The sequence below is a fragment of the Colias philodice genome, chromosome 2, assembly GCF_061535455.1.
Source record: "Colias philodice isolate Cphi_HAF_F1 chromosome 2, ilColPhil1 Martin Lab GWU primary, whole genome shotgun sequence".
Taxonomy (NCBI): domain Eukaryota; kingdom Metazoa; phylum Arthropoda; class Insecta; order Lepidoptera; family Pieridae; genus Colias; species Colias philodice.
This window is the reverse complement of record NC_143087.1, coordinates 1,229,504-1,256,586: the sequence shown is the minus strand read 5'-3', so window position 1 is coordinate 1,256,586 and position 27,083 is coordinate 1,229,504. Positions and strand designations below refer to the sequence as shown.

At 32.7% G+C, this 27,083-nt stretch overlaps 1 long non-coding RNA gene across 1 annotated transcript in view; it reads right to left on the bottom strand.

Annotated features, from left to right (window-relative positions):
* The window catches only part of LOC149490155 (uncharacterized), a 118,079-nt gene extending 94,408 nt beyond the window's left edge, over positions 1-23,671 (bottom strand). Inside the window, exons 1-2 of the long non-coding RNA XR_016316420.1 lie at positions 23,364-23,671; positions 22,495-23,036 (exon numbers count right to left, since the gene is read on the bottom strand). This is a non-coding gene — a long non-coding RNA (uncharacterized LOC149490155). The remainder of the gene's footprint in view (positions 1-22,494; positions 23,037-23,363) is intronic.
* Between the last annotated feature and the right edge of the window lie 3,412 nt (positions 23,672-27,083).

Below are 27,083 nucleotides of genomic sequence, written 5' to 3'. Positions count from 1 at the left end.
ATTAAAAACATTTCACATTAAAATAAATTACCAGAATGTTATGAACAAAAATTTACATAATATTAATATCGCAAATATACAAAATAGTGATGTAATGACTAAAAACAATTTCGATAATTCGTCGAATTTTGACGGAACTATTTAATTCGAATCCACGCGGGCGTTCTAAATTTAAACGATATTGTTCGAATTTCCATAAACAAGTATAGTCTCAGTAGTGACAATCGGATGAGAGTGCGGTGACACGGAATAAAACCGGTATAATATAAAATAAAAAGCGGACCATACCCACACTTAGGCGAATTGGTTATCTCATTCCATTGGTACTTACGAGATTCATTACACATTATTGGCTAGATATCCAATAAAACCATATTTGTTTGCTACTAGTGCTGTGCTTGTGTCGATAAACAGTATTTATTTATATTACACTAAGTATACACATACATACATACATGCTACAGGATAGAATTGCACGTATAGAATAATTTAAAGAATACATAAATACCCAGACATCAGTGTTCAATGTCGTGCTATTTTATTAAGAAAATTATATTTTTTAATTCGTTGAAAACCAATTTGGGAGGGTTTTTTTATTGGTTTAATGTCACGTTTAGATCATGGGTGTTTATCGAAAACTCATGAGGTTTTTTTTGATATACAAGTAAAGCCGATTAAAATATCGTTTTTAACAAATTACACACAGACAGACACACAGTAGAATAACTTTACTTATTCATATTATTTGAATACACTCACGAAATTGGACAATCTCTTGCGAGAGTCTATCATTTTAAGGGACCAAAAAGTACTAGAGCAAAATATGACCCCACTTCACTTTCATTAAAAATAACATTATCGACACGCAGCTGCCAGTGTTACATTATTTCTGTTTAATTACAAAACTATCGACACCCGCACACCACTACGCAAACCAGTCGTGATTAGTTTCGGTACGGATAGGTATCAGATTTGAATAACCGAAATTTATAGCGCGACATACTGGTATCATCTCTACTTGAACTATGTGTGTTAATGTTCGCATACATTAGTCATTATGTGAACGTGTGAAATCTGTACATACGTAGCTACCTATGTTCGTGTGTTTTATTGTTTTTATGGGCCCTCTTCACAATGGGCAGCGTTGGCCCAACAAATGATCGTCGATGTTTGACATCTACAGTGATGACCGATGATAGACATCTAGGCACTCTACGCTATAGTGATTGCCTCTACTCGCCCAATGCTGCCCATTGTGAAGAGGGCGCGTTAAGTTTGTAGGCGAAGATTGGGCAAGCGATATTATTAGTTGAATTGGATATTGTTCATCGTAAGTTAGAATATCAATGGAAATAAACATTGTGGATAAAGTTGGTTTTATGGTCATCCAAAGGTTTGTTCAGTTTTCAGTCGACTTCAAGACTCTTGTAAATATTATGGATACTACAATATTTTGTAATAGCTGTTCCCCGCGGTTTCACCCGCATTGCTTCGCTCCTGTTGGTCTTAGCGTGATGATATAATATAGCCTATAGCCTTCTTCGATAAATGGTCTATCTAACACCGAAAGAAACCAGTAGTTCCCGAAATTAGCGCGTTCAAACAAACAAACTCTTCAGCTTTATAATATTAGTATAGATTATATAGTAATTAAAACTTCCAAAAATAAATTAATAAATCCGCAGCTCGCGCTAATTCTAATTCTTTTTTGCAAAATGTATTCTGATAAATTTATGCAAATTATTTGTGCAATAAAGTATCATTTATCTAATCTCAAGAAATCACAGATAACATGATCTAAAATTAAACTACATATTTGCCACAAGATACATCGTAACCTGCTTCAACTAAGACATAAAACTAAACGATTAATAAGTAATACCGATTTACATCGCATTCCAAAGAAAGTGTCCAAAACTAGTAGAATTTCTACCTTTATGATATCTGTGGAATTTATTGGGCGTCATTTCGCATGTTAATGGGCCTTTACTTATCTTTTTACTAGTATAATATAATTAATCAGAGAGTATGTGACCCGTAAGAATCGTAATTGGTTTTTCATTTAAATTAAAAAACGGTATGCGATAGTTTTATGATGTTTTCCATTATTATAATGTTTTGATTGCAGAAGCATAAATGCTGTGCCCCACGGTTTTCCCTTCATTGCTCAGCTCCTATTGGTTTTAACGTGATTAAATATATAGCCTATGTGTGACCCGTCCTATTTGTAATATTCATTCAAAATTTGAAGTAAATCCATTCCACTTTTTGAACTTAGCCCAGACATACCTACAGACAAACAGACAAAAATTCTAAAAACTATATTTTTGGCTTCGGTATCGATAGAGATTAGTAGGCATAGTATGTGTGATAGTATGTGTGATAGAGCCCCAAGTAGGTATTAAAGTTTCTTTTAAAAAATATTCAATGTACAGTTTTCAAGTCATTAACAGGATTTACTCATAAGAATTACATGTTTAGTTGTTACTAGATTTCCGCCCGCGGCTTCGCCCGCGTTTTCAAAGGAAAACCCGCATAGTTCCCGTTCCCGTGGGATTTCCGGGATAAAACCTATCCTATGTGTTAATCCAAGTTACCCTCTATATGTGTGCTAAATTTCATTGTAATCGGTTCAGTAGTTTTTACGTGAAAGAGTAACAAACATCCATACATCCATACATCCATACATCCAAACAAACTTTCGCCTTTATATAGTATTAAGATAAGATAAGATATAATGTAAACCATCCTTAAATCGCAACAGCATCATATATAGTCTATCTCAACACGTAAGCTGAGATAAGGCGTTCCACACAAATAATTCACCCGACATTTGCATAACGACTTCTATATTTACACGCGATTAGACGTGCACGGTTCCGTACTTTCTCTGAAGCCTGTCCAATTTATGGACCTTTGCCTACTTTAATCAATCGAATTGTTATTAATTGACCGCCGGTTTTCCCGAAACAATTTTTATGTGGATATAATTTATTAACTTTTATTTTTTTTGTAATCACTTTAAACATTTTAGTGCCAGCAGCAGTTGTGTCGCAAATATGTCCAAAAATTGTCGCCGAATATTTTCCCACATGCCACATCCAAGCGCGCATTTTTTTACTCGGCATAATGCACAATAAAACGATAAGCGCATTAACAAACGTGACTTCAAAGTCGTCGTTTTTGTGTTTTTTACGTGTGTACACAATGCACAGTGACCGGAGGATAAATTGAATTTGTATAAAAGGATCGTAGGTTGCGGTCGGGTCTGACTCAGGTGCATAAAAACGAAAGTGCATTGAGATAAGTGCGGATGTGGGAAACATTTGATGCGGCATTATTTTTCAATATTTATGTTTGCTTTGGTACAGATTTTTCGTTTATTTCTGATTAAGGAAGTCGTAAACGAAGATGTTGTCATTTCTTTTCTAATAGTTTATGTGCTTACAACCATGTAATAGCCATAAAATGTTTAAAATAAGATTCGATAAAAAAATTATAAAAATCGTACATTGTTGATTTTACCTACTACCTATTATTCTTTGTAACTTCTTATTTAAAGCTGCAATTCACTGTAATTAATAGAAGCTTTTAAAATATAGTGCTATCGTTGTCAAACCGCAAAAAAAATGTAATACGCATATTATTATATCAATAAAAATGCCACATCCAATATCACCTCATCCCGTCTCTACCGTAACAAAAGATAGATTCAGTTACGAGATATGATATTATTTTTTGTGGAGACCTCGTGCGGGGGTAAAGCAGTCAGGTGCAAGACACATCACAATCCAAACACGACCTTATTCCCTGTACTTAGAGTATACATTCCCTAAACCATATCTCCAGGCCAATAGACGTGAGTAATTTATGAAAAGACGTGAGAAATTCGCGAAAGATGTAATTCTGTGTGTTGTTACATAATTGTTTATGTAACTAGCTCATCGTACAGGTCTAGTTAGTGTTGCAAAGGCGATCCGCATTTAACATAAAACATTTTGATTGCGTAAATTTCGAAGCTTTTAGTGATCTGAGCTAGAATTATTAAGACGTAATTTGCCGCTGGAAACCGGCATTACTTATTTTATAATCTTCTTAGAGCCTAAATGCCTAAGAGTCAGTCTGAAATGATAAAAATATTATGTGTATACTTCGAAAAGTCTGCACTGGAAAGAGGTTCTAACTTCTAAACCTTTTGATTGCACTTTGCAATTTTTACTTAGGTATTGGGTATTGTACTTAGGTCGGTATTTATTATTTACCATCATAATCTCATGCCTAAAACTAGCCCGTCTATCTGACTAACATAGTCGTAAGTCTTAACAATAATACAATGAATTTGATACTTTTATGAGTTTAAAATCAATACGTATATTTTATTTTGATGCTATTTTAAACCAGATAATGATATAGCGAGTAAGTGCCTGCATAATATTTGAATAACCAAAAACATTTGAGGAAAATTCATACGAAAAAATGAAATCGTTTGCAATTCATAAAACGTTATAAAATGTTAAAACAATATAGGTAGGTACAGTAAATGAAAACATTAACAACTCTTGTGGGGTCGGGTGACGGCAAGTGCACAGAATTTTAATACCGCGACCCTTACGTTTTTTTTGCATTTATCATGCTAGGGTTGTCAGTTGTAAGTTTTTATTATTAAAATACATAATTAAATTATTACTAAATTTTACTCTTAATAGAGTCTAGAGGCATGTTCATTCTATGAAGTTCTAAAACAATCGCATATTAAAATATGTTTAAAATATTGCATTAGCTTAAACGTAAAGCATTCAGCAGAACTTCATTTCAAATAATCCCGTGTCTTGTTCACAAAATATTTATCGCGTTTTATAATAAAACCCTTTAAAATCTATTCTATCGAGTAATCTTCCATTTTATATAAACACAAATATTAATAAGATTATTAATTATTATTAAAAACTGGCCAAGTGCCAACCCTAGCCCGTACTCAAATCTCAGGTACACTTTATCGCACCATCTTTCCACTCAAATTATTTATTTCCTCCAAACAATGGACAAACAATATTGACCTTTATTACAAGGGGATAAAAGCCATGAAAATTGTCCAAAAACAAATCATTCGCTGCGTGATATTTCATTAGCTGATTAACTTATTAAAGCCCAGTCGAGTTTTTTAGTTTTGAAACAAAGATGGCGCCTTGATGTCTTTATGCAAAAACAAATGGTAGTTAGGATTATAAGAGCTTATTCGAGTGACATTAAACCAGTTCGGTTTTGCGTTTCAAGAGTGAATTTTTATTGTAATAAAGGTAATAAAATAAGAAAAAAACAGTATACTTAATTATTAATTTAAGCTCTTATATTTTTAAGTGTTTTTAATTTTTGAAACGTAGCCTCATTAGAATCATGAATGCATAAGTACGGTCATTTCGTATGTTTATTGTTTAATTATTGATAAACAATTGAACGAATTGGGGTAAAATATGTAAACTAAAATGCAGGTTGATTTCAGTGTCTATAAAATTAATTTAAATCCATTCAAAGCCACAATGTGAAACTAGCTTAAAGGCTTCATTATGAAACTCGTTCACGCGTCTGCGCAGGCGGTCGCAAACCAAAATAAAACATGTGAAATATAATAATAAAAACATTACATGATTAATAAGTAGTATTTGCATCCGAATGGGATACATATAGCGTCGTTTATTCACGTCATGTACCCATTTATTGTGAATTACAATACCTTTACGGAATACCTACTCGAATAATTTAACAACAACATTGAAATTTTCTGTCATTGTGATATTATTTTATGATGGGTGGTAATGTGAATTAGGTACCTAAGTCGTATTATGTACCTAAATCAATTTCTTTGTTTATTTAAAAGAAACATAATTTAAGAAACTTTTTTACACGTTCTGTTTTCCTTGTCTCAATCTATTTGGAAAGCCTCTTAAAAATATGTATTATAATATGTATCTATAGAGAAACGATAACTAACAAAACAGGACACTTTTTAGCCTGATATCGAGGGAAAAATTAAAATATTATAAAATTTGTATTGATGCAATTTACATTGGTTACACTAATCGATTTTCTTTAGAGGCATAGAAATTAGTTCCAATACCATGTTGAAAAAAACTTTTTTTGTCTAATAAATATAACAAGCTACAATAATTCTTCCAAATAAATGGTCAAATTATCTAAAACCTATACAAAATCGCTATAAATTGCACGAGCAGCTGGCGCAGTCATAATGATAACAATTCGCAACCTGCGCCCGCGCCGGAAGGTGACCCCGCCGGTGTTGCCACATTATAGCGGTGTAGTGTTACAAGTGTTTTAATTTACTATAAGAGAAAAGTATATACTTATTATAATTTTATTATTATTAAGGTTACCGATTCTTTCTATTTTAAATACACAAATCCATGCATACGTAAAACATTTGGTATTGTTTAAGTTAATTTATTGTTTAAAATCTTGATTAATTGTTTTAATTAGTTAAAATGTTCTTTATAATGTTAGGTTGTTTATTATTTTTCGTACCAACGCGCAACAGGAATTGAAATCAGGACCTCACGTTAGAAGGCTCGAAACAATAATAATTGTAATGTGAAAAATGAAATATTCCCCTATTCTTGATAAATAATTTTGACTACAACTTAAAATTGTTTTCAATAATTAAAAGAATTTTCGTTAAAATATTTTTTTATAAAATGTCAGCATGATCCATTATTAAATGACAATCTAAATGGTCATGCCTCAACATCATTAATCACCCACGTAACACCCAACACGACAAAAAATTAACTTTTTGCGCCAAATATACTTAATAGTCCTCATAATATCGGAAGATAACGGCAGTACTTCCAAAAGAATAGCTATTAAGTATTTGGATCCATTTATTTAGGTGAAAAAAACTTTGAAAGCATTTGAAATAAGGATAATTGATCAGTACTTTATTTATCGTGGGAAATACGTTTAGAGGACTATTATTTAATGATGATTTTAAATGCATTTTAAACAAATTACTCATTATTATAATACAATCATCCTAAAAAGTTGCAAACGTTATTATAACATAATAATCTGACCCTTTCGATAAGTATAAGAGTTCTAAAAACATAGTCTTCTCTTTGAATGAAAACTACCATCACAGCCTGGCGACACCGACTCTATCTTGTAAAAATATTTAAAATAACTGAATTTTTTTTATAAATATTCCCTATTTCATTATCTCTATAAACTTATAACCTTATTTAATTTCGTTCTAAATCTAAAATTTAAGTAACAACGAAACAATCTATCAAATTTTCCTAATATTTCTTAAAATTTGCCCTAAATCTAAATTTTTCCTAACTTCGAAACATCCAATTTCCCCAAAACCAGGCACCTCCTGGCATCCCGGATCTAGCAACACCGGCACGAAGGCCGCGCGCGCGCAGCCAAGTCACTGTCAAGGGCACACTCCACTGAACTGGGTCACTTCCCGTCGAGCCTTCAGCGAGACAACACGTGCGGGACACATGATTGATTCACTTTCCATTTTGTAGCCATACAGAACCTAATTTTGTTTGCTTCATTTTTATTGAGAGGGAAATTGTTGAGGAATTTATGTATGTATACACAAACTTTAAAAAGCATCGACATAGGGATGTCTATAATGCCATTTCTTCCAGGTAACTATACTTAAACGAAACTTTTATATAATTTAAAGTAATTACCCTAGTAATTAAAGTTCATATAAATAATAAACTTTTTATCCAGGTAAATCAACATAAATATAAAGAGTAGGAAAGCTTTAATGTAAATTGATAGAAGTGCTGTAAAATATTTCTCTTCACTCCTTCTTTGGGTATACCTATCAAACATGATTCGAACCCATACCCACTCCATAAAATAAGGGCTTCTTAACGGTGCGTCAATACAATCACCAATAATGTCAGTAATCATTACAAAAATCAAATTTTATTTTGATTAGACCAATTGATTCATTATATCTCCTGTCTGATAAGGAACACTCGAAAAACATTGTTATCAATAAAAGTTGATTTAATAGACTCTACCTTTGCGTTTTATTTTTCCTTTACACGTTGTAATTTTCCGCTTTATAAGTGTAATGTTCTCATCAGCTTTGTGTCAAATGGTTTTATCCAGCTACATAACAAATACCTATGTAGAAATTTAAAAAAAAATTACTTACTGGCGAAAAAATTACATTATTATCCATCAGGCCCCGGAATCACAGACACAATAGAAAATCTATTGTGTCGCGGCCGGATCTGGCCGTTCGGGGCTCAATGGCAGGGGCGTGCACAGAGTTTTTGGACAGGGTAGGCAGAAATATTGTAATAATATTAAGTCATAAAAACTAATAATATTTCATCTTGATTGGAGATACATAGTATTCCGCAAAATAACGAAAAACATATTATCACGAACATAGGTCATATTTCTATACAAATATTATAAAGAGGAAAGGTTTGATTTTTTGTTTGTTTGTTTGTTTGTATGAATTGAATAGGCTCCGAAACTACTTGGTAGATTTGAAAAATTCTTTCACTGTTGGAAAGCTACATCATTTCTGAGTGACATAGGCTAGGTTTTATCCCGGAAATCCCACGGGAACGGGAACTATGCGGGTTTTTTTTTTGAAAACGCGGGCGAAGCCGCAGGCGGAAAGCTAGTATATCTATAAAATAATTGTCAAAGTAGGTAGTTAGGTATGATATCCTAACTAGTATTCTATATTATGAAATTAATGATTAACTTTACCTTTGTGTATTACAAATTCCGGTATAGATCCATTTATAGATCGGCCTTTTTCCTATCACTCTCTGTTTGATAAAAGTTTATTCATAAAACAAAAATAAGAATTTTTCGTTAAATTAGGTATGCCTTATTATCTTACAAAATACACTGATGATATACATAATCTATTTAGTTACTCTCAAAACACTTCACTTGCAAATTGTCGTAGTAAACATTATTAATTTTCTCAAAAAACAAATTTAACCTCAAATTAAACGTTTGTATTTCCAAAACAAAACAAACGAATAATGATACTATTTGCAGATGGTCTTTACCGCTACAAATTTGTATACATTATCATACTTCTTAAATTGGTCGCATAGTCAACTTCAGTTTCGACTTTCGATGTAGTTCCGAATTCGGTTCGTACCTAATTCGTATATCTTCGTAAAAAGACACTGCCTACCTTGTGTGTTTGTGTGCGTGGTTTTATAACATCAGTGTGCCGTGTTTATAGGCACGCACACACATAAAATATGCGTAGACACGCAGAGCACACATATAAAAACTTAGACACGGATAGTTTGTGTCTTTGCCGTCCCGTGACGTACTGGGTCCTGTGGCGGCGCTAGTGCAGCGCATGAATAGTGACTTGAGCCGAGCCGGTGTTGTAGAAATTAGATAATAATGCTACCAAAATACCGATAGATGGATCTAAAATATATTTGAAATATATTTTTATTTCATAACTACATTGCGCAATTAATAAAATTTAATGACGCTGTGAATTTCATTTATGCATAATAAATATTGATTAGAGTTTGGTAAATGGTAGGGTAGGCAGTGTCTTTATGTCTTTATGGAATGCACGCCACTGCTCAATGGGTTAATAATATGTTCAATGCTTGTAAATCAAAGCCTTTCGTAAAGTCCTTCACGGTTAAGTTTATAAAAATAAAAATATATTTGATATTTCTTATCAATGTTTTGTTTTTATCCAAATGCATCCTAATTTAATGAAATAACGTGCTTGACAGACTCATTTCGCTACTTCCTATTATATAGATTGGACTAGAGTCCATAATTAATAGGAAGATGCGAAATATAGTCTACTAAATAGTATTATATATAATTATTATCTGTGATACTAGAAAACATCTGCTAATCATTTACTCCTATTACCAAACTAGGTATTTTTATATGTATTACTTTATTCTGAATACTTATTCATTCATGGATAAACGATAAAATTCAACATGGACTTCCATATTATAGTGAGACGTGGCTAATCCTTAGTGAGAGGCGTTTACTCTATAAGATGCGATAAAATTTTAAATTATTTTATTAGTACCATTGTACCGTCATACGAGTTCCGTCCGCGGCATTTTTGAAGCCACCGCTTTAAAGTTATCGATTTTATTGTTATAATTTATATACAAATTGTTGAAATTAAGATATTATGGGAATTAAAAAAGGAGTGTTTCTCGTAACACTTTAAACTTAGATTAGTTATTTTTTAGTTTTTGAGGAACTTTTTATGTCAATATTCATGTTTATTAAATATAGCATTTGTAATTCAAATATTTTTAGAGGCTCGGATTTTACGCCCGTACGTTTTAGTTTGTAGCAAATAGTAAAGTAGTTGTTATCCTAACTGAATTTCAGATAGTAGGACATTCACAAAATGTCCCCAGATGCTTTGTCGCACTATTTCTAATGGTGAACCCACCATGTCTGTGGGTGAACACAATTTCTCTACCAAAACACTTCAATACACTCCGACATTCTTTCTTTGACCACATCCTTTATGTACAGGTACTTGACATAGAAATTTACCTTTTATTCAAGTAAACGTAATTAAAAAAAAACTTTATAATTCATCAAAACTACGATTACATAACGCTTTTCACATACACTTGGTTGCAGAAAGTCGTCCGATAGCCGGAGAATTGATTCCAATCTATGAATTATTCATGGCGAAGTAACGCGACACTCAGTTGAATTTATTTTTATTTTATTTCCACAGATTTATCTATCTACGCCTATTTTATAAGTAACTATAGATACCTGTTATTGTTGTGCATAACGGTACAATTTTATTTGCGTTTTGTGTAATAAATAACACTGTTTTGTATGCAATAGCATCTTATCTATACAGATAAATAACATCAAATCTGTTTGTTATGTTGAAATAATTTGTTTTTGTTAAATGTATAAAGTTAGAACATTTTAGCACAAAATAACGTCAAATTCAGGCGTTATTTTAACTGTTAACAGCTAGTTAAAAAAATAATATGTTTTATATTGATCGAATCCATCCAAAAATGATTCATAGAGCATACTCATAAATTATTTTCTGCGAAAAATATAATCATTTACGATAAAGGAACATAAGAAGCTTTTACTGTGCTTTTAAGCTCTTTTTATAAACTAGATATACCATGCATTACGTATTTTTAAAGATACTAAGAGGAACGTATTTTTTATCAACTCGGTATTTCCGTTCCATAAGTAACAAATAATATTTAGTACAATTTACCTAGTCTAATATAACGATTGAACGTTGGTATTCGTCTCGCGGATAAGATGCGGGGTCATGGGCATGGGAAAACTTCTGCACAATTTTGCATGCGTGTATATACATCCATATTACACACTTTTATTTTCTTGAAACTATGTATTAAGAAGGATATTATAAGGATTCCTTTTTGTATATATTAGAGACTAGAGGTCCGCCCCGGCTTCGCCCGTGGTATATATTTCGCAATAAAAGGTAGCCTATGTCCTTTCTCGGATATCAAAATATCTCCATACCAAATTTCATGCAAATTGGTTCAGTAGTTTAGGCGTGATTGAGTAACAGACAGACAGACAGACAGAGTTACTTTCGCATTTATAATATTATAGTATGGATGTTTTGTAGATCTCATACAGTTCGTAAATGTAGACTCTATTGCAATAATTGATCTGAAAGATATCTTTACGATAGACTACGCTTCTAACACAGAATATTCACTCTATCCTCTCCATGTTCCTACGTCCACAATATAATATAGACACACTAGATTTCCGCCCGCGGCTTCGCCCGCGTTTGCAAAGGAAAACCCGCATATAGTTCCCGATCCCGTGGGATTTCCGGGATAAAAACTATCCTATGTGTTAATCCAAGTTACCCTCTATATGTGTGCTAAATTTCATTGTAAATATTAGATATATAGAACCATACAATAACATGTGTAATGAACAAGTTTACATCTATTTTAGCATGCGCTGTGCACCGTGCGGAACATTAAGCCCTTCCCTTTGAAGTCTGTTATAAATGTGTATAAATGCTAATCAACTAAGTGTTGCGAATGCTTATTGTTTTATTGTTTATTCAATTATATTAATTATAGTGCAGCAAGGGTGTATATTTATATGCGACATTGAAAATACTGACATTAACAAAGTTGCATACAATATTATATATACTAATATTATACAGAGGAAAGGTTTGTATGTATGTATGTATGTATGGTTTTGACGTATAAACTACTGGACCGATTTTGATGAAATTTGGCACAGATAATCTTTAGACCCTGAGAAAGAACATAGGCTACCTTTTATTGCGAAATATGTACCACGGGCGAAGCCGGGGCGGACCGCTAGTTACTAATATTTTGATGGTGTATCTTTTATTATACTACTGCATTATTACAGAAGTAATTAAGCCATTTAAATGTACAAAAATTGCTAGTTCATTTGTATTCGACTTTCAATCTATGCTTTGTTTATTCAGAGGAGAAAAATATTTTACGAGAGTTGAGATTAAAGCTCCATTAAATACAGTTTCTGTTCGTTTCATTGACGACGATATTATATTCAATAAAATTTATTAATTTGTCGTAAGAGGACTTCGTCTAAACACTAATATGGTTGTTAATTATTTTTCAGTCACGATAGCGAACAATGAATTAGCTAAAGTATCCAATTTGTAAAAAAAATACGTGTCGCACTCGAGGACTGCCGCGGTAAACCTATTGCATAGCATCGCATCGCTGTGCCGGTTGGAGTGGGGGGTGTTAGGTTTTTTCGTTACGGAATTTTTACATTCGGTCGCCGCACTCAAAGTCTGAGATAAAAGCTATGCAATAGCATAATAACATTTCAAATATGAATACTCTACTCTTTAATAATATAGTGTAGAAGTTACTTACTCCAATCGTTCATTACGAAACCTTTCCAAGAACACAAAACGTTAATAAATATGCATTAAAATAAAATATTGGTCATAAAGCATCCAAAATATTACTAATTATTTTTATCCAGTACTTCCAATTAAGGTTTTCAATATGGGAATAATTTACGCGTCTATAAAAAAGCGTCTAGACGTACCGTTTGAATCTCCATTGTACAAGCTTTAAGTGTGTGTTTTACGATTGTTTTCGTATACATTGCGGTTTTGCAAGCGTGTGGTCTATCGGAATGCAGTACTGGGGCAGCAATGTACAGCTGAGTGAAATTGAGGCGTCGTTATTACTGCGATATATTTTGTTTTCTTTACTTTGAAATAAATGCAGAAGAATCTTTCGGCATTAGCATAATATTCAATTCCACTTTTAATTATTAGTTTTATAAAATGTTGATGTCTGAACATATTGGGTAGGTATATATCAATATTGTCTCCGTTACAATAATTAAAGGTTCATTAAAATCACTTCAATCGTTGTGTGTTCTCGTTTACACTTACGAAACAAAAAAAAGACGTGTGGTACTCGGGGACTGCCGCGTTAAAGCTATTCTATGCTATGCCTTCAAGTCACACCTCCGTGCCCGTCGGAGTGGGGAGCGTGAGGTTTTTCGTTACGGAATTTCTGGATTCGGTCCCCGCGCTCAAGGCCCGCGATAGAAGCTATGCAATAGCTTAAAAATAACAGTTTTAGTCAAAATTTATAGTTTTCTGACAAAAAATGAAGATCCTTGTTATTAAAGTTTCCACCTTGGTGAGAAAAATTAACATTTTTGATGAAAATTGAAAAAAAAAACATGAAATATTTTTATTTTTTATTAAAGACCATAAAATGAGCTTTAATTCTTTAATTAAAATAAGCTTAAATTCTTCCATTTACAATATCACAAAATTCTCCATAGATTTTGAGATATTTCATGCAATACTGAAAATTGCACACATCAACAAAGTCTAGGGATATTTGGTCCCTAGACTTTGATGACCATGTGTGCAATTTTCAGTAACTATAAATATTTCAATCCATAACCTCTGACAGTCACTTTAAAATGAGAGGCGTTACAACATAAACACTATATTCCATTGAAAAGTTACATTTGGGGTTGCATTTTTTAGAGGACGCAATTTTATTTATTTGATGTGTAGGGGGGTTCAGTGTGAAGCTATCACCAAGTTTGTGGGGTCGACACCCTTGTCCCACGGCCGCCATCTTGAAAATTGCGGTTGATATGGTTTTTACAATATATCTCTTTAACTATTTATTTGATAAAAAAATTGTTAACATTGTTTGTTGCAAATTAAATTCTCTACAACTTTGGTCCAGTAACTTTTTGTCGTAGAACTATAAATAAAAAAGTTATAAGCGAAAATGTTCAGAAATTAGAGATATTTATATTTTTCAATAAAACTTTTTTTTATCATTTTACGAAGAAATGATATTAGACCATTATTGTAGATTGTTTTTTGAGGAACAACTTTTATATACAACATTTTTTCATTAAGTAAATAGCTAAGATTTTACAGCGCTCCGAAGTGAGTACTATTTTTCAGTACTCTTAACTATACAGTATACATATATTTTGTGTGTACTAATAATAATTTGTCATCAGTAATTGTTTTTAATATTTTTAATAATTAATAATTAATTTTGTAATATTATTAATAATTAATTATTGACTGAACTGACTTGAAGTCTGGAAGCGCGTTTTTTTTACGTCGAAAAGCAGGGCTGAAATGTTCTGCAGTGTGCTTCCATTGTTCTGGAGTCTGGGAAAAGAGCCAATAGCCATTATATGTATAGTTAGGAGTACTGAAAAATAGTACTCACTTCAGAGCGCTGTAAAACCTTAGCTATTGACGTAATGAAAAAATGTTGTATATAAAAGTTGTTCCCCGAAAAACAATCTACAAAAATGGTCTGATATCATTTCTTCGTAAAATGATAAAAAAAAGTTTTATTGAAAAATATAAAAAGCTCTAATTTCTGAACGTTTTCGCTTATAACTTTTTTATTTATAGTTCTACGACAAAAAGTTACTGGACAAAAGTTGTAGAAAATTTAATTTGCAACAAATAATGTTAACAATTTTTTTTTATCAGATAAATAGTTTAAGAGATATATCGTAAAAACCATTTCAACCGCTATTTTCAAGATGGCGGCCGTGGGACAAGGGTGGCAACCCCACAAACTTGGTTTTAGCTACTCACTGACCCCCCCTACACATCAAAAACATAAAATTGCGTCCTCTAAAAAATGCAAGGTTAGGCCTAAAAAATGTAACATTTCAATGGAGTACTACAAGTCCGCGAATAATAAGAAATCTACGTGTAAATACATAATAAAAATTCTAGAACTGGATTGTTGTGAATGACTTAACACATATAGCACCAGGGTCAATAACACTCGATCATGGAAAATTTGCGACTCATAGCAATTTTGTTAATTAAAATATGTGATATACTTGCTTATGCAGATTCTAATCAGCATTAAAATAAACTGTATAAATTTATGGCTTGTATGTTTAATGTCTCCTTTCGATAATAAAAAAATGTATGGCTAGTCTTCTCCTGCGGTTGCGGTACAGTTCTACACTATTGAATAGTTCAACCGAGGAAAGGCACAGATTTTTGCATTTATAATATTGGTATGAAATTTATCTATTGATCCTACAGGCGTGGCAAAGGTTCTCTTTATTTTGGTTTTTGGAATCAACTTGATTGTGAATACAAAGGACAAGGGCAAAGTGGTGAATCTATTCCATAAGGGAATACTTGATAATTAGATTCAAATAGGAGGTATTACTAGAATCTTCATGGTAGCGTCTCCTCCATGAATCGAAAAAAATGCATGTAAAGCACTATTTATGACACACATTCTGTATATAAAAATATTTTCCCTCACAATTTTCCTGTATACAGCCCGCACACATCCACGTCCACTACTGATGTATTAATTCAGTCGATACAAAGCTCCGTTACCACAACAAACAAACTTTTTGTGTGTCCCTTACGTAAGAATACCGAACATAACTGTGCCGCGGGAACCCGGCGCATACCTCTCGACTATATTCAGTAGTTTCTAAGAAAGATTTCGGGTGTATAATAAATTGTGCTCATTATGCCGTACAGCCTACATTCCGAGCTTACAGTTACCAATAAAAAGTGCCACGAGCGCTATTGTTCTAAAAGTGAAACGGTTTGAAGGTATCGGCGGCGGTTTGCGAAATTTAAATGATTCGTCCACTTTTTTATTCAGGACGCGTGTAAAGGTTTGGGTTACAATTATTATTAATAAGCTGTATAATCAGCAAAAAAGCTCATTTTACTGACTGTTTATGCACAAATTATAACTGCTTGCTACGTTACAATTTGTGCATAATAATATAATACAATTTGCGCTACGTTAACATATTATGGTACAGGAAAAAACAAATGGGGGTTAACATGTATTTTGCTGGCCTTGAAATGAGGGTGTGAATGGGATAACAAGAGATATCAGGAGATCGTCTTTTTTCCAATAGAAATTTGTCAATTGTTTTATTTGTGTTAACCCATTGACCACTGAGCGGCCCGATCGGGCCGAGACACAATAGATTTTCTATTGTGTCTGTGATCCGAGGACTGACGGATGTTTAGACTTTACTTTTTGCAAAACTAATAACTACCTAAATAGAGGAATATCATCAATCGAGGGAAAACTAAAGGCGCTATCAAGCGCTGTTTTGTTCCAATCTTTGAACTTCCTATAAAACTATAAAAGTACGGAACCAATTCAACTCCCATAGGAACTACACAAAATAAACCCCCAAACGTTTATAGCGGACATATTTCTTAGTCAATTAAATGTGACCCTGGCGAGCGGGTCGGATAATTCAAATGCTTTACCGTTATTAGTCGAGCCGTTTCTAATATAACTATGGGATCGGGATTTGCACCAGGAGTGGGATTAAATTGTTACCCTTTTTCTTGTAATTGTAATTGTTTAAGGAAATTTTTTAAAGAATAGAAATTCAATCACGAAGATAAACATTTATAAAGCACTAGCTGTGCTCCGCGGTTCAACCCGCAATGCTCCGCTCCGCTTGGTCTTAGCGTAATGATATATGATATAGCCTCGATAAATGGGCTAACTAACACTGAAAGAATTTTTCAAATCAGACCAGAGTTCCCGAGATTAGCGCATTCAAACAAACAAACTCTAAGTATAGATTTGAATGCTATAAAACTGAAATATCAAATTGCTTGTATATGTGTGTTTGTATATGCCTTTTTAGTCTAATCCTTGTCACTTGTGTAGCTCTTGGTTAGAAAGTAAGATTATTGGTTCATATCGTTATGAAGATTGCTTGCTCAGCTAGAATTTAAACATTATGAATAGTAGGTATACCATAGAGATAGGTCATCGATTCATCTTTAAATTCCTTCTTATTGGCAAAATTTTGGCAGAATGGAAAATTATTAAATAATATCATTAAAGCTCTACATTTTTCCTAAGCTTACACGGTTACATGCATATTGACAATTTAATCATCTTATTATTATATTATATGAATGTCCAATCACACTATGTTTACATTCCCAGTGGCAAACAGTAGGTACACGGTTGCGCACGCGCAGACGACCTTGCGCTCGCCCCGCCCACCCGGGGGTCTGGGGAGGGGGGGGGGCGTACACGTTCGTAATAATTACATCAACACTTGTACGAAAATACGTATGTTTTCGTGAATTTTCCTTACAGTTTAACGTTGTATCTAGAGCGTCACAATTAATTTTCTAAGAATTTCTTTTACTTGTGACCAAAATCTTACTAGGTAATATTATAAATGCGAAAGTTTGTGAGGATGTGTGTGTGTGTGTGTTTGTTACTATTTCACGCAAATACTACTGAACCGATTACAATGAAATTAAGCACACATATAGAGGGTAACTATAGGATTAACACAGAGCCCAGAGGATAGGTTTTATCCCGGAAATCCTACGGGAACGGGAACTACGCGGGTTTTTCTTTGAAAATGCGGGCGAAGCCGCGGGCGGAAAGCTAGTATGTTTATATTGTAAATATTCCTTACAGTTTAAAGTACTACGTTGTTCAGAATTTTTTAATGATTTCTATAAAATAGCTAAAGATTACAATCATTCAATCGTTTATACCTAGTTTGATGAGATTTTTATCTGATGCTTATCAGTTTTATAGATTGGTATAGAATTAAATATAAATGCATCTGTGTTAACTATTATTGTTATTGCTCAGGGAAATATATGAAGTATGGTAATTTTTACACGTGTTTTAATATTTGGTACGAAATTACTTTGAAAAGCCGAAAATGTAGAGCAGTAGATATACTTGTGCTTTAAAAGCTTGTGTGTTAAATTATAGTCTTTAAATAAATAGGAGTAAGTATGTATATTGTATGAATTAGATAATAAATTAATTATTTATCCTGTGCCTATTTAACTTCATTCAAAACTATCAATACGTTTTACGTTATTAAAAATAGTCTAAGATACTAAATGTACTTTATGTTGTTGGCGATGTTCTGAAAAACTACCTACTCATTATATTAAAATATAAGGTACCTGTAGGTATATGAAGATCTAGAAGGTGCAACAAACATTTTAATTTACACATTAACATTTTAATTTTAATTTACACTTTAATTTCATAAATCCAAGATTCAAATATTTATTTGTTCAATTCAAAATTCAAATTATTCTAGAACATCTAAAAAAACAAACATTTTCAATTGACAAAATGGCGCTTAAAACAGCTCTGACCAGTTTATTTATTTTTAATCGTAATTGTCAAAACATGTTAATAATGAAGAAGAGCCGTGAGTCACACATTGGTAATTATTTTCAACATTAAAGAGGAAAATGTTATAAATAATTAGCATATTTTAAAGGGAAATTACATTTTTATAGTATAAAGTATTATATCCCGGATACGACCACTTAAAGTTTATTAACTCATTAGATAAATTGCGATTAAAATCTGGTAATTATCACTTATTTTCTTGTTCTATTATGTAACTTGTATTTTATTTTTAAATAATGTAATTTTAAAAGCCTTTTTTTATTATACTTTGTATAAATACGAAGATAACATCTATAGAGTTTCTTATTGGCTCTTCCTTGCAGAAAATATAAATGTACTGTAGATACATTTCTATTGTTTGTTTGTTTGAACGCGCTTATCTCAGGAACTACTGGTCCGATTTGAAAAATCATTTGGTGTTAGATAGCCCATTAAGGCCGGTTGCAGAGCTTCACCGACCATCAGTGCGTACGTCAGTCGCGCTTGTCATATGTATGGAAATACGCGTGCGTATGGTCGGTCTAGCTATGAACGGTTTTATGAATTTCCATACATATGACAAGCGCGACTGACGTACGCACTGATGGTCGGTAAAGCTCTGCAACCGGCCTTATCGTGGAAGGCTATAATATATCATCAGGTTAAGATCAACAGGAGCGGATTCATATAGGTAAAAACACGGGGCGCAGCTAGTTTATAGTAAAAAGAGTACTTACTCTTATTTAGTAAAAGGCATAGGATTGACATATCAAGCCAATTACTATATTTACACTACACCATTACAATTAATCCATCAGTCCCCGGAATCACAGACACAATAGATAATCTATTGTGTCGCGCCCCGATCGGGGCGCTCGGTGGTCAATGGGACTAAATCTCAACTATCTAATTTTGCTTGTCATCCCAATAATCCGTTGTTTTCGGACCATTAAGAGTTCAAATGTAAAGGTCAAAGCCGGTGTGAGATGAGTCAATCTCGTTTCATTCATAAACTGACTACTGGTATACAACTGATACAACTCTGCTTTATAATATCGACACCAATCAATGGAAATGATACAAATACCTATTTGATTTAGGTAAGTATAGGAAATATTTGAAAATTGAATGCTTAGAAATTGCAAATTAAGAATATCTGGTTAGGTGTTATATGTCTTCTTATTAATAAAGTAGGGAGTAGGTATCTTTTGTGGGCTCAACCTAAATAAGGAAAACGAAAAGGTATTGATCATAAAAAGTTTTATAATTTTTATTTTTAAGGCACATTGATTTAAAAGTCCTTAGTACCTATTTCTAGAAAGATTGTGCATCTGCCATGCCGGGCTTCTTTAAAATAATTTTGTTTTTAAAAGTTTAAAACTAATTAGGCAAATACGAAAAATAATTGTGTATGATCAATCATAAATTCAGTGAACGTGCGCTATTCTATCTCATGACCAAAAAAACAAAGAAATGACATCACACGTTGAATAAAAGATAATAAAATTGTCTATGCCCATTCGTATTACCAAATATGTAAGGTCGGTTACCTATACGCGTTATAATTTGATATAATTGCGTAAAATTCGCGAATATACATTTTAATTGGTGAACCACAGTGTTAACGTGTGTTTAAGGCGCATATCTTACTAAAAATCGACTCGATATTATCTACGTTTAAAGTACGATGTCAATCGTCACTAAAATGTGAAATTTTCAGAATTTCTGTATTGTTTCTATTAACTTATATTACAAGACAGTTCATGTGACTGAATGTCATTACACATTGACATTATTTGAATGTTAGTTACTCAAACTATATTGTCATTCTAAACCAAATCCTTTTTATCAAACGGTTTACTCGTTTGGATGTAAAATTTAAAATTGAGCATTAATTCACACAAAAAGTAGATATATTTTATTCAATCAAAGTATTCTCAACCGGTAAAAAAACAGTTTTCGTTCCGATACGATTAATTCTTACATATAATCTAACGTACGTATTTTTTAAGAATGGATAAGCTTCCCCTTAACAAGTGTGGGTGGCGCTAAATTAACTCAAAATGTTCGAGCTCTATTCAGTACCATTTCACTAATTGTTGTTGCAAACATAGATTGCTTTATTTCATTTAATTGTTGTAAAATTGCACGCCATAGCGAACAATAAACATTTTTTATACCAAAAAAGAGCTATAACGGTTTGAAAGTTTGGTTTTGAACTTAGAAATTATTGATGGCTATACAAATTTTATAAGAATGTATGTAAGTTTTATTATTTTTCATCGATATCGTCAATTATTTAATTCGAAAAAAAAGGTAAATAATAATGAAGATAATATAAAATTATGTCCTTTTGAAAGTAAGGAAGATATTATTATTATGATAGATCTTTGTAATCAGTAGATAAAAAAGCTCAATGTAACTTAAAACTTTTTTCTAAAAACTTTATAATCTTTTTTCATTTAATTTTCACTTCATTAGCTTTATGATTATTGCATTACTATGTAACGATAGAACGTATATTTTCTATAGTGTTACAGGTAGAACACAATGAGCATTAGTTTGTCTGTCTTTCCTGCTCTACAAAAGCCTTGTTCGCAAGCTTTAGCTACTGTCCTGTGAATCAGCTTAACAGTCTGGTTTTCTTGCTCTCTTCTTCCTCTACCCCTATTAAGTTTCTGTTAATTATGACTTTATACATATTAATTATAAATTTCTGCGATTTAACTGCCGACTGTGGCTGATGAAGCCTGCGCAAGTTGCTGTTAGCTTGGCTTTTCTACTGTTTATTACTTATACTATTATTACAATTGGATTAGCAACATGGACATTGTTAAACAGTGGCCTCACTGCTCTTAACACCTCTATATCTAAACTCTATACTTATAAATCTGCTTACTCTAGCTGGTAAGATAAACCCTAAGCTCCAGCCAGCCAGCTAGGCTGTGGCTAGTAAGTTTCCATGGTTACTATCTCTTTATTTATCTCTTTGTATACATACAAATCTGCTTACTAGTGGTAAGATCAACCCTAAGCCAGCCAGCAAGGCTGTAGCTGGTAGCTCTTTAGTCTATACATACATATCTGCTTACTCTATCTGGTAAGGTATCTTAACCCTGCTTCTTAATCTGATTACACTACCCAGTAGTATATCTTAGCCCTAAGATCCAGCCAGCCAGCCAGCCAGCCAGCCAGCCAGCCAGCCAGCCAGCCAGCCAGCTAGCCAGCAAGCCAGCACGTTGCCATGGTTACCTGAGGGTGAGGTTGCGAGCGGTGGCGCGGCGCGTCGCGTGGCTCGTGCGAGCGCGCACCGCTCATGCTACGCAGGGGGACATGCCCGAGCCGCGATCACGCGCTATAAACAAAACCTTTCATTAAAACATAATTAGCAGTATATGTAGTGAAAACATAAACATAGTACATAGATTAGTAATTAGTATGTTTAGATGTAATAGAAAGAACATGTAAAAATGAATATAGATTGCCGCCTCATAATGTTTATTGCCTGCGGAAATATACGTACTTGTTACCTACTTAATTTTTTTTGAACATATAACAAACTATCCCATAAAAACAGGTTGAAACCCTTGCTGCCAATCTAAGTCGTAGACTATAGAAAATAATAGTTCATATTCAATTGTATATGTACTCAATTTGTTTACATCTACTTACTGTCTCTACTCTGTTATTTTACTCTCGTTATGACACAGGTCTAAATAAAAATACATGTTACAGTGCGACACAAAAGAGATGAAAATAAATGAGGGCGCCACCGTCGCTCATATAGCAACACTGATACTGCGACGCAAGCGATCTTGATACTATAGAATAAAAATCCAAAAATCTATATAATATAATCTAAAATAAATACCGCGATTTAAACCGTTATAATTGTTTCATTGTAGCAATAGTGTAAATTTAAGACAAAAATACATTAGTATTTTAATTGACCTACCTAGGTCAAATTTTACTTAAATGTATTTGGAATTAGTTATTTTATAAAAATCGGTCAAGTGTTTAGACTGCAGAGGCGCACATAGAATCAAACATACAAACAAACAAGCATACATGCAGCTCAAACACATTACCCTCTTTCTGGGTCCGTCGGGTAGAAAAAAACAAGGCGATTTGAAAACCACATATTTTTATTTTTTTTGTAGATAAATTTTGTACATTAATATAATTCATCAAAATCTAAATATTCTACTCCTTCAAAGGACTGATCATCACTCTGTTTCGAAGTACTGGCAAGAGGGTACGGGGCATCTTCAGTATCTGTAAATATTATGATACAGTAAATATGATTTTTTTTCTTATGGTTTGATTGATTAATAGATAGATAGCTGTATGAAAACAGTTATCACTATACTATGTAGTAAAATCTAAACTAGGTACTTTATTTGAGGCTGGTTGGATTGGATATAACTTCTTGACTCAAATTGTGCTGGTCGCACTATAAAAACTAGTTTTTGTTTACATACAAATAACCTCAAATTAAATTGCGAAAACGTAATAATCGCCATAAATACATACATTAAACACTCGTCACTAATGGAATATTCTATTTTACGTAGTACTGAGCAAAAATAAATGGAATCTCACCGGTATATTCTGCTGTACGTTTGTAAACGTTTTCCAAATCAGTCAATAAATTTCCAGCTTGAAATTCGGACAAACACCGAATAAAAACTTTATACACCACATCACGGACACCGCTACGTTTAACCTTTTTCATGATGTCTCCTTTTTTATTTAAATTTCTTGTTCTAAATAACAATTTTATCTCAATTCACGAAAAAAACAACAAATTTTTATTCAACTTGACAGCTACATTGCCAATTCAGGGTTGCCAGGTAATGAAAAACGAATTAGTTCCAAAATAATTAATTTCATCTCTTTTATGTCGTACTATACGTTCGTTTCTCTTGATTAATATATATATATTAAATAATTTAAATGTGTTTTATTTTTAGATTTTTAGATGTGTTTTACTTATTAGTTATTATTTATATTCTTACTTATTCCAAATTGTCTAACATGTATTAAATGAAGTATTTAATACCTAAATAAAGCTATTTGCTTATTCTGTGACACATTTATTTAAAGTAGAGTTCAACGATTGATAAAAGTTGCGAATTTAATCATTCTTTCGAAAACTGTAACTCGATTCAAATTCTAGAACATTCGAATTAGTATTTCTGAGAATTGAATTCAATATGACTTCTATTAATAAATTGGCGATCATTAATTCAGAATTTTTTTAAATAAACGTTTTATATAAGAAGAGTTTTTAGTCAGAACTAAGTTTATTATTCAAATGTTATTTCAATAATTTCATTTAAATTAGGTATATTGTTATGATTAATTCAATAATTTAGTACATAATGATTGAAGTAAGCTCTTATTGGACATCGTATAAACTATTAAGTATTTGTAAAGCGATACATTCGTATTAAAAATAAACTAAGATCCATTTTTAAACGCACTTTTTTCTTGCATTAGCTACAACATAAATCCCTCACAAAAAAAAACATGTAGGTATAATCTGTGTACAAAAGTTTGAATAATTAACATACCGGGAGTGTCGTAAAGCAACTTTCACACAATACGATAGATTGTCGTTAAATGTAAACGCGTTAAAAATAATTTATACCGGTAATTCACGTGGTCCCGGGCTAGAGGTTAATGGCGTCCAAATAAATGTGTGTCGCGGGAATATGGGAAAATTGGCTGTTTACGATATGTCTATTTATAAAGATATATAATAGTAAGTTAAAAATACGTGATTATTAATTGATATGGCATAATGGCGCACTTGTTATGAGTTTAATTTGATGGCCAAATGAGCGTTCGTTATAGATTATATGAAATTTCATAGAGTGCATCTAAGTTTATTTATTTTACCATCACAGTTATTAGTTAACACATCGTCATTATAGTTTTCTCGGTATTCGTAGCGAGTTTGTTACTAACTTTGTCCCTAATTATTTCTCTGAAAAAAAACTTCTTTCTTTTTTTTAATCTCTAGATAAAGAATACATAATATGAAAACGTAGGTATACTAAATTCTTACTTCAACCCTACATAGGTTAAAGTTATTCCATTTAGATTTTATTCAAAATGACATATTCCATATTGAACTGCGACATAATATTTGAAAGTTGTTTATACAAGTAGATGTCAACGTGTCAACATTCGCAGGTCAAATACGAAACAACTGTACATAATATAACATAGAAATATTATTAATCTCCAAATTAATACATTGGCAGATACATAAGTCAATAAAAATATTATAAATAGGTTTGTGCGTAAAAAATTCGCGCGAAATATTAATTTACATTCAATATTTTTTAATTATTAATCATTAATAATGTAAACGATCTATCATATCATTATATTCTTGTTAAAATTATTCAAAGCATTTCGCGTCGAAACATTTTTTTTATTCCACAGAAAACACAGCTGATCACTAAACATCTGAATTTATTGCTCGTATAAAAATATACAGCTCTATATTCTTCATAGCTCTACATTCCATCTTATTTCTAATTAAATTAAGATAATCTTGCATACATTAACAAATTAATTAATTACATGCATAAACAATTAAAAATCTAGTTTAGAGTAACATATTCAATGCTAATACCCGTTCAAACGTTCTGAAACCGTTTTAAACCTCTTAAACGTTCATAAAATTATCCAACACTCCAATTTCAAATTCAAATTTCAAATAAAAAACACGCAACGGCATGCAAATATGCAAATTGCATCATAATATTTTTAAGTCCTATCCCCATCTCTTTCGTCTTTATTGACAAGCTGTCACTGATATTGAAACCGCCAGTTTCACGAGACCTCCCGCGCCCCTTCCGCTCGCTTCAAACCAGATTAATACGGGCGATTGTCACAGAATGTCAGAGCTCAACGTATACTGGTGTTAGCTTTGCTGCATCTGGGTAAGGCTTTCATACAAATCGGTCAAGGTCAAGCGCTCTCGCTGAATAAACGGAGCTTAAATGAGATGCACGTATTGATTTTAAAAAGTAACGGTGTACCTTAATTTGCAAACATTTTAATAATTTTATGTAGTAAACAAATTTTATGGAATTGGTTTAATGTTAACGACGTTTAGATAAACAATAATAAGATCTAGTCTAGACTATTGCTATATAGAGCACTAAAGCACTAGAGTTTATTTAAGGGGAGTTTAAAATACATTATTGATTTATTATTAATTATAAATAACCTAAATTCTAAATAAGCAGTATGACGTTAGTTTCAGGCATGCGCAGAGAGGAGAGGCCTTACCTGTACGGGCACTAAAACTTTAATTTTTGAATAAATATAAATAGAATCATATTTCATGCTGCAATCGATAAAATTTGCACTCTTTTCTTGTTCATATAAAAATATAAATAAATGACGTTATCTTAAAGAGAATACCAAAGAATCTTAAGTTCAAAATAAACGCAGCATTGCACCAAAAACATTGATTAATGTTATGACTCTATGATACCAAAAGGGGCTCTATGTTTAATACACTTCTTTGTAACCCATACAAGGATCTGAACACTGAAAAACTGTAAAATCCCTTCAAATACAGTAAACACAAGAAAATCTCGATAAAATACTTACACGAATCACACAAAATGTTGCCACAAACAAAAATAAGTCACGTCACTGCAGAACACTGCACTATAATCGGTATGCACTTTTTTTACTGGATTTCCACCGGGCCTGAAAACACTGGGTCTATCTGACAGTTGTCATGTGCGGCCAATCGGCTCGCTTCGGCAGTTTCCGTGAACACTAGAGGCAGTGGCTACACGTAACTTTCGTGGGGTTCCGTTGAGAATCGCGATTCTGTGGTATTGATTTGCGCGCTCGGCGCCCGGCCGCCGGCCGCCGGTGGCGCCCCCTCGCGGCGTTAATGATACCTCATTGGTGTCTATTATTTAGCGAACTCTTCGTGAAATTAATGGAGGTTTTATTGATTTATTGCAAGCGAAGTTAATGATTGATTAGACTGCCCTTTTTCGTTAGGATCCATCAGAGCTGTCACCTTGTCAGTGTTGATAAAAAATGCGAAAGTGTTATTATTAGCGCGTACTCACTGAACTGCTTGATAAATTAGCGACCCGATGACCTGATTGGGTTAGCTGTGTGCTAATAAATGCTAAGCTAGCTAACCTAAATAAGTTTAGGTCGGTTTTCCTATATTATGCTACCTAGTTCTTGTATTATGAAACACAATATGATACCTAAAATCACGTTTGAATGCTACTATCAAAATATCTTATAAGTTATAACACTATAGTG